At 32.3% G+C, this 8,940-nt stretch overlaps 1 non-coding gene across 1 annotated transcript; it reads right to left on the bottom strand.

The window, feature by feature from the left end:
* Positions 1–1,928: 1,928 nt before the first annotated feature.
* On the bottom strand, positions 1,929–2,035 carry LOC142170836 (small nucleolar RNA R71). The gene has a single exon (XR_012700449.1). It is a non-coding gene; the product is annotated as a small nucleolar RNA R71 (small nucleolar RNA).
* Between the last annotated feature and the right edge of the window lie 6,905 nt (positions 2,036–8,940).

Genomic DNA, 8,940 nt, shown 5'->3' with positions numbered 1-8,940 from the left:
GTGAGATTTAAATACTCCATAATGGAGTAATCTCTTTTGTTGGGATAGTTGATGAAGCTCGATAGCGTTATAATATTAATCTCAATTTTACTACATGCTTGACCTGAAATTTTCTAATTATATTTCTATATTGTGTTGGAATATTAGTTTTAATTAATTATTATCACTTCTATCTATTTATTCTCCAAAGTTAGTTGTATGTCAATTTTGTAATCTTGCTTACTTCCATTCTAATTCTCACGGAGGAGTTATAGTTAGCAAGATTATTGATTTTTAGTAAAAATTAATCGCAAGAGGTTTTTGCTATCTTTTAGCACAATTCAGATAAGAAAATTATTTCAATTTAATCGTCACGAGTCATATATCAATTGATTTACATAACTTCGCGGAGTATTATTAATTGATTATTTTTTAGTGAGCAAAATATAATTGTATTAATAATAAACAGTTACTCCTAAGAGCAATACATGTAGAAGCTAAGATTTTATTAGTATCACGCTATCGAGTGAATTCAATGATTCCCAACTCTTTTTAAATATAAATCTTCCGAAAGTTATTTTGATTCAACTTAAGCAATTTAAATTTTCAACAAATAAAACTTCATCAATCTGATTCTCTCAAATAGTAGTAAGAATATTATAAGTTTGTAGCTAGATTCTCCAATCTCTGTGGGACGATATCATAAACTATACTAGAATTTGACAAAGTACGAGTAACAAAATCTTATACGCATTGGCCTCGTCAAATTTTTGGCGCCGTTGCCGGGGATTAGCACAAGTCTACTTCAGACTAAATATTCTGTTACTAATTTGGGAACTTACTATTAGTATTATTATCTTTGCTATCAATATTTACTAAATATTACTACTATTACTTTTACTATTACAAGTACTAACATGTTATACAAGTGTTATTATCATTTATCCTTCTTATCATCATTATAGCATAGCACTCACTATTATTAATACTAGTACTACTTGTAACTATATTCTATATTAGTATTATATTATTATTCTCCATTGTTAGTTACTGTTACTACTAACTGATTTCGTTTACCATTTTTTTTCATAACATCTATTGCTAATTAGTACTAATATAATTACTATTATCATATACTACTACTACAACAACTATTACTAATAATAATAATAATAATAATAACAACAACAACAACAACAACATTATCATACTACTATTTTTATTTGATCGCTTATTATTTTTGTCATCTTTGTAATCTTTGTTCTCCTTGTTATTCATCACTTTATTTTGATTATTTTCTTCTAAGTACTACTACTACTACCACTTTAGAGGTTAAGTTCAGTTTGTTTTTTTAGAATTTTGAGTAGTTTATGACCCGCTATTCTATAAAAGAGTTGGTCAATTACGATTCTGAAATTGAAAGATCTCTTCGATTGCGCAGAAAAGGACAAGCATTATCTTCCCAAAGCATAGCTTGTGAAGGTATGGAGAATCAGGAAGTAGAAAATATCAACCCACGCGAAGTATCACCACCAGTACAAATAGAGGATCAATTTGATGAAGTGACGCAAAGGCCAGCAAACAGAATCCTAAGGGATTATGCTAGACCTGACCGCTTCAACTGGGAATCTAGTGTCAGAAAACCTCCAGTCGTAGCCAACAACTTTGAAATCAGGACTGGTCTGATTCAAACAATTCAACAGTCTTTCATCTTCACTGGAGACGCAAGTGAAGATCCGTGGAGTCATTTAATTGACTTTTTGGAAATTGTTGAAACAGCTAAGTATAATGGAGTACCTCCTGAAGCTATCAAGTTAAGGCTATTTCCTTTCTCTTTAAAAAGAGATGCCAAGACTTGGTTGCGAAGTTTGCCACAAGGTTCCATTACCACATGGGATCAAATAACTCAGAAATTTTTAAACAAATATTTTTTCCCTGCTAAAACCACAAAGTTAAGACAAGACATATCTAATTTCTTGCAGACTGACACAGAGTCAGTTTATCAAGCTTGGGAAAGGTTAAATGCAATGTTAAGAAAATGTCCACACCACGATATTCCTGAACATATGCAATTGTATATTTTTTATCATGGGCTAAAATCCTCTTCTAGAATGTGATAAATGCAGCTGCAGGAGGTTCAGTAATGGGAAAAACAACAGAAGAAGCGTTGCAATTATTGAATGAAATTTCTGAGAATGCCATCCAATGGCCATCTGAGCGTATAATTATCAAGAAGGCCGCTACAGTAAATCAGGTTGATGCTTTAAATACACTAACACAACAAATTGTTTCTTTGGCACAAAAGTTTGAAACTTTTCAGGTGAATACACAACAACCAAGCCAATCTGAGGCTTGTGACATGTGTGGAGGAAATCATCAGAACCATGAATGTCAAGCAACCAATCACAATGATGAACATGTCAATGTCATCGGTTACAAGTAGTAACCTTTTGGAAGTCCAATGGCACAGAAACATCCAGGATTTCAATGGAGCAATCCAAATGGTGCAGAGAACTCTCAAAGCTTCCAGAAGCAACAAATATAGGGTCCACCCGGATACCAGAATCCAAACCATGGTCAATCGAACTTTAGACCTTATCAACAAGCAGGGCCCAATCAGCAAAGGCCTCAACAAGCTCATTCAAGTCTTGATGATCTTCTGTATAAGTATATTAAGGTCACTGATGAAAAGATGGAGAGCCAAAATTGATCCCTCAAAAATCTGGAAATACAGTTGAGCCAATTGGAAACTCTTGTTTCAGAATAGATTCAAGGTCCCTTAGCAAGCAATACAGAGAAAAACCCAAAAGAGCACCTTAAGGCCATCACCTTACGGTCAGGTAAGGAGCTTGATGAACCCTATGCAGACCAGTCAGAACAACAGGTAAACAATAGTAAGAATGTTGAAATACCTTCTGAACCATCTCAAAAGAATGAAGTCAAGAAAAAAATATTGAAAAATTGACTCCTCTCCCTGTGAATATTCCCTTTCCACAAAAAATGAAAAGAGAAAAGCTTGACAACCAATTTGCAAAATTTTGGAGATTTTAAAACAAATTCACATCAATATTCCTTTTACTGATGCTTTGTTACAAACTCTATTTTAAAAGGCAGAATTAGGACTCGCCCGGGGCTCACCCTAGGGCGGAACACTCGCAAAACTCCCTTGGGCTTATGTGTGGGGCTTAGTTCCGTGAGACTTATGCTTTGGCCATCGTGGCTTACGCCCCGGACATGCCCAACGCCCAGCGTACTAGACTCGCCTAATAGAACTTTATGCAATTGTATGTAACTAACCTTGTGAATCCTCAATTTTTCTTAATAAATCCTTAAGTATTCAAGATTACTTTTTTTTATTACCATAAATCATTAAATTGAGAGTATTTTATGTCATAATTAAAATAAAAATTATTGTACATTATCCACTAAGACTGCTATGATAGTTAGTTTTAAATAAATCTTTCATTTAAAAAAGTATTATTTATTAAGTTTTGTTATGTCTTTAATATATAATAGTCCATAATTTTTTTATAATTATTTTTCAAAATATTTTTTTTCACGTTTACGAGATACAATAATTATTAATTTAATAGCTCAGTATTAGCTAGTAATAATTAGTTATCATAGTATTGTATGGTGAATTATGTGTCACTCTATTAACTTGTTGAAACTTAAAAAATAAATGATGCTAGAGAATCGTATTGAAATTGTGAATTATGTTTTTATATTAATTCTCTTTCTAATAGAAAGCATAATAAATAAAAGGACTATTTTAAGAAAAATATCAAATTATAAAATCGAAATTCTTTCAAGATTCATTACTCCTTAAGAGGTACATATAAGATTTTGTATCGAATACATTACTTTTGATGTTTGATTGTAATGATGTTGCAGCTAATTTGCATATTATGATATATGTCATACTTTTTGTATTATTCATAGTTGAATTATACTTTATTTTAAATAGATTATTTGTTATAATTTTGTGATTTTAATATAATTTTAATAATTATATTTTATTTTATACTATTTTAAAATTCTTGAAACTAGTAAAATTTAAAGATCCGTGGGACTTACGCCCCATGTCTCAGGGCTTACGCTTCGCCTCGTCAGAGGTAAAACGCCTCGCCTCACGCCCCACCTTTTAAAACATTGGTTACAAATGCCTTCATATGCCAAATTTTTAAAGGAAATTTTGTCAAGTAAAAGAAATTAGAAGAAGTTTCTGTGGTAATGCTTACGGAAAAATGCAGTGCTATACTTCAAAATAAGCTACCACAAAAATTTGGTGATCCAGGCAGTTTTACAATTCCATGCACTTTGGGAGGAGTATATTTTGAAAAAGCACTTTGTGATTCTGGAGCTTCAATAAATTTAATGCCATTTTCTATCTTTAAAAAGTTAGATCTTGGTGAAATAAAAGACACAAGTGTTTCTCTTCAGTTTGCAGATCAAAGTACTAAGAAACCTAAGAGAATAATTGAAAATGTACTCGTAAGAGTAGATAAGTTTGTTTTCCCTGTAGATTTTATGTACTTGAAATGAAAGAATGTCCTAATGAACCAATAATTTTAGGTAGACCATTTCTTGCTACAGGAAGAGCAATTATAGATGTTCATCATGGACAATTAATTTTAAGAGTTGATGAAGAAAGAGTCATATTTGATATGCAAAAGATACTAAGATATTCAGGAGATGAAACATCATCTTCATGTTTTTCAATTGACATGATTAGTTATCTTACAGATGAATTCAAAGATGATCAATTAATTCCAGATTCAATGGAAAGATGCTTGATCAAATCAGGCGCCACACAAGACGATGATCCCACCATCAGAAAAGAAGCTGAAATATTTGGCAAAGATTCAGAAGAAGAAGAGATGAAATCCGAAAAGGTTCAATCAAAAATTGAACTCAAAACTCTGCCTTCTCATTTGAAATATGTTTATCTTGAGCAAGAATTATTTCCAGTAATTATTTCATCTTCTCTTACTGCAGAACAAGAAAATAGTTTGATTAAAGTATTGAAAGCACACAAAGGAGCCTTGGGGTGGACTGTAGAAGATATTAAAGGAATTAGTCTGGCTATTTGTACACACAGAATCCTCATGGAGGATAGCTACAAGCCAATAGTCCAGCCGCAAAGAAGATTGAATCCAACAATGCAGGAAGTAGTGAAAAAAGAGATCGTAAAACTGTTGGCAGCTGGTATTATATACCTCATTTCTGACAGCCTGTGGGTAAGTCCCGTTCTGGTAGTACTAAAGAAAGGAGGTATGACAGTTATAAAAAATGAAAATAATGAGCTCATACCTACCAGGATTGTTACAGGATGGAGAGTCTGTATTGATTACAGACGTCTCAATGATGTCACTAGAAAAGATCATTTTCCTTTGCCATTTATTGATCAAATATTGGAAAGAATTGCAGGATATGGTTTTTACTATTTTCTTGATGGCTATTCAGGATATAATCAGATACCAATTACACCAGAAGATCAAGATAAGACAACCTTCACATGCCCTCATGGAACATATGCCTATAAGAGAATGCCATTTGGTCTGTGCAACGCCCCTGCTATATTTCAGCGTTGCATGTCGGCAATTTTTGCTGACATGACTGACAAATTTCTTGAAATTTTTATGGATGATTTTCCACTATTTGGCAAAACATATAAGGATTGTCTTAACCATTTGACATTAGTTCTTAAAAGATGTGAAGAAACAAACTTAGTTCTTAATTGAGAAAAATGTCATTTTATGGTTACAGAAGGAATTGTTTTAGGACATAAAATCACTGCTAAAGGGATAGAAGTTGATAAGACAAAAATTAATCTTATAGCAAGATTACCCCCTCCCACAACTGTGAAAGGAATTAGAAGCTTTCTAGGTCATGCAGGTTTCATAGACGATTCATAAAAGACTTCTCAAAGATTTCAAAACCGCTAACTAACCTCTTGATGAAAGACACTACGTTTGATTTTTCAGGTGACTGTGTAAAAGCATTTGAAACCCTTAAGGAAAAGTTATCAACTGCACCTGTTGAGAAAAGCTTGATATTTAATTAGTGAATGATAGAGAAGCGAGCTCATAATCCATCGAGTTTCAAACCGAAAATTCAAATTTAGGAGAAGTCTACACTTACTAGCAAGGCATCTAGACTGAGATTGGTCTTTTTCATTAAAAATTGTGTTTGAACTATAAAAAAGGGAATTTTATAATAATATGTTTGGAGATTTATTTATCTAGCTCAATAAAGGATAAATTTCTACCACATGAAAGTTCCCAAAGTTTTATAGGAATATCTTGATATTATAATTATTGTTATTTTTGTGCTCTAATACCGAAGACAGATTAATAAATTAGAAAACTTTTGTCATGATACCTTTTCGCCTATGAATCTTACAAAAAAATAGTAATACGTAACAATATAAACTCTAAAAATGACTAATGTTGAGTTAATATTTCACAAGAATTGGCGTTTAAAATTTTCATAGTATGCATAATTCTTATATGGTCAAAAATAAAATAAAAAATAACCAAAGAAAAGGGTTAAAATTATAGGTAGTCAAAAGATGGACTATATTTTAATAACATAAGTATATTTTTCAAGAATATAATTATATAAACTGACACATTTTTCCTTTTAAAGAAAGTGAACATTAAATGAATTTTAAATTGCTTTATTAAATTCACATATGTTCGTGCTTTATTTATTTATAGTTTAATATGTATTGTTAATAATATCAAATCTCTATGCATTTAAAACGGGACAAAGAATTCCATTCAACTAACAAATCTTCCAAAGATTTCTTGAGACAAAATGAACACACAAAAAAAATTAATTAAAGGAATATTTGAAAAAAAGAGCGTGAAAAAATAATTAATTCAATTACAACTTATCTCAAATACTAACGGTGAAACTGGAAACGGACGTGCCTACTTTAGCACGGGCTAGCCAGTTTTCGGACTGGTCATTCAAAAATAGCCAGCGTTTGCAAAGTCATTGAAAAATAACAACTATTTTGCTACAACACGGAAAGTTCCAGCATAATATACTGGATATCGGTGCACCTGTGTATGAACTTCCAGCATATTATGTTGGAACTCCAACACGCGAAAAGTTCCAGTATAATATATTGGAGAATGGAGCACCAGTGCTCCAATCTCCAGTATATTATGTTGAACCGGTATATTATACTGAAGTATATCATACAGAGTATTTTTTCGGATTTTGAACAATATTTTCGTTCAAATTTATCTTTAGATGAAAAGTGACTAAATTTCGATTACTTTTGAAACTGTGACTATTTTGAATGACCACTTGTAAATCTGACTATTTTTGAATTTCTCCCTTTTGTAAGCCTATATACAATAAAAAGAAAAATATTATAACCTAATTATTTGATTTATATAAGATAATATTATAATTAGTTTTAAAGTTCAAAATATTAGTCTTTCTTACCTAGTTCAATAAGGAAAAAATTAATGACCAAAATTTTAGTTGATTTTAAAATCCTAAATATTAGAAAATTAACTTAAATTTCAATTTCATCCAATGTGAAATCTTATTTTAAGGGGTAAAAAAGGCGAACAATATTTAGTTAAGAGTTTTGTGCCTTTAATATAGTACTAGTCTCTATTTCACGTGGCTCGCATGTGAAGCCTTAACAATTGTTGAAAAATTTCTATTTGAAGATAATAACTATTTTAAAAAAATAATTTAACACATTTTATTGGAACTCTTTGGATAATATATATTTTTCTTTATGATTTTACCAATGTAACAGAGATAGAATATAGAAAATGAAAATTCTAAACATTGTTATTTTTGAAAGATATTAAAGTTGAATGAACAAATGACATAAAAAAGGAAAAAAGAGAAAAAGAAAGAAATGTCAGAGAATAATAATCTTTTAATTTGAATGAAACAAGAGAGAGAATGTAGAGAGAGAGGATCTTGCGAAAGTTGAGCACTACAGCTAACCTACGCCGATCACAATGACTCACCGGAATACTCACCGGAATACTCACCTTCCCCTACACAATCACTTCTTCAAGTAGATGATAGGAATTGAATGATTACTCCTGAAACATGTATTCCCCAGAAATCGGCCCCAATTCAACTGTTACATTGGATGCCAGGCATGGGGAGTGCTCCTACTGTAATGCAAGCTCCACCGGAGAGGAAAAAAATTCAAGTAACGGATCCAGGATTGCTGACAGTAGCAAGGAAATTAACCTACTCAGTTGTGTCTCAGAGTACAAAGCAGACCATGACTGAGGTAGTGAAAGAAAACAGAGTACAAACACAAGGTATGTTGCTGAAGTTCTATCCTCTGGTGGTTAAGGACGGAGTGAAAGTGGCCAAGCTGAACCCAAAAGAGATAGAGGAACAGTGTAAGAGATAGAAAATAGGTTCAATTGGATATGTCCTAAGAGGAAACCCTTCGTTCAAGGAAATGCTCAAATTCGTCTATGGAGTGTGGAACTCAGTGACGACACCAGCGGTATTTCTTCATGACGATGGTTATTTCATTTTTCGCTTTGAATCTATGGAGAATAAAATTGAGATTGTTCAAAATGGACCTTATACCTTCAATAATAGACCCATGGTCTTGAAGGATTGGGATCCTGATTTTCAGATTCAAAACGAGTCTATGAGAATTTTTCCTATATGGATTAACCTCCCTAGGCTACCTGTCCAGTGTTGGGCTGAGGAGAACTTAGGTCGAATTGCCAGTCTATTAGGCAAACCTATTTGCACTGATAAGCTTACAGCCCATTGTAAAAGAATTTCATTTGCTAGGATCCTTGTTGAAATGGATATCACACAGCCACTACCAGATGGAGTAACCATTGAGAATCCAGATGGAAGTACCTGGGAGCAAAGAGTGGAATTTGAGTGGAAGCCAAAACTGTGTATGGATTGTAATAAGTTTGGGCATAGTACTGGTAATTG

The sequence above is a fragment of the Nicotiana tabacum genome, chromosome 16 (assembly GCF_000715075.1).
Source record: "Nicotiana tabacum cultivar K326 chromosome 16, ASM71507v2, whole genome shotgun sequence".
Taxonomy (NCBI): Eukaryota; Viridiplantae; Streptophyta; class Magnoliopsida; order Solanales; family Solanaceae; genus Nicotiana; species Nicotiana tabacum.
Note: the sequence above shows the minus strand (reverse complement) of the source record. Positions and strands in the feature narration are given on the sequence as shown.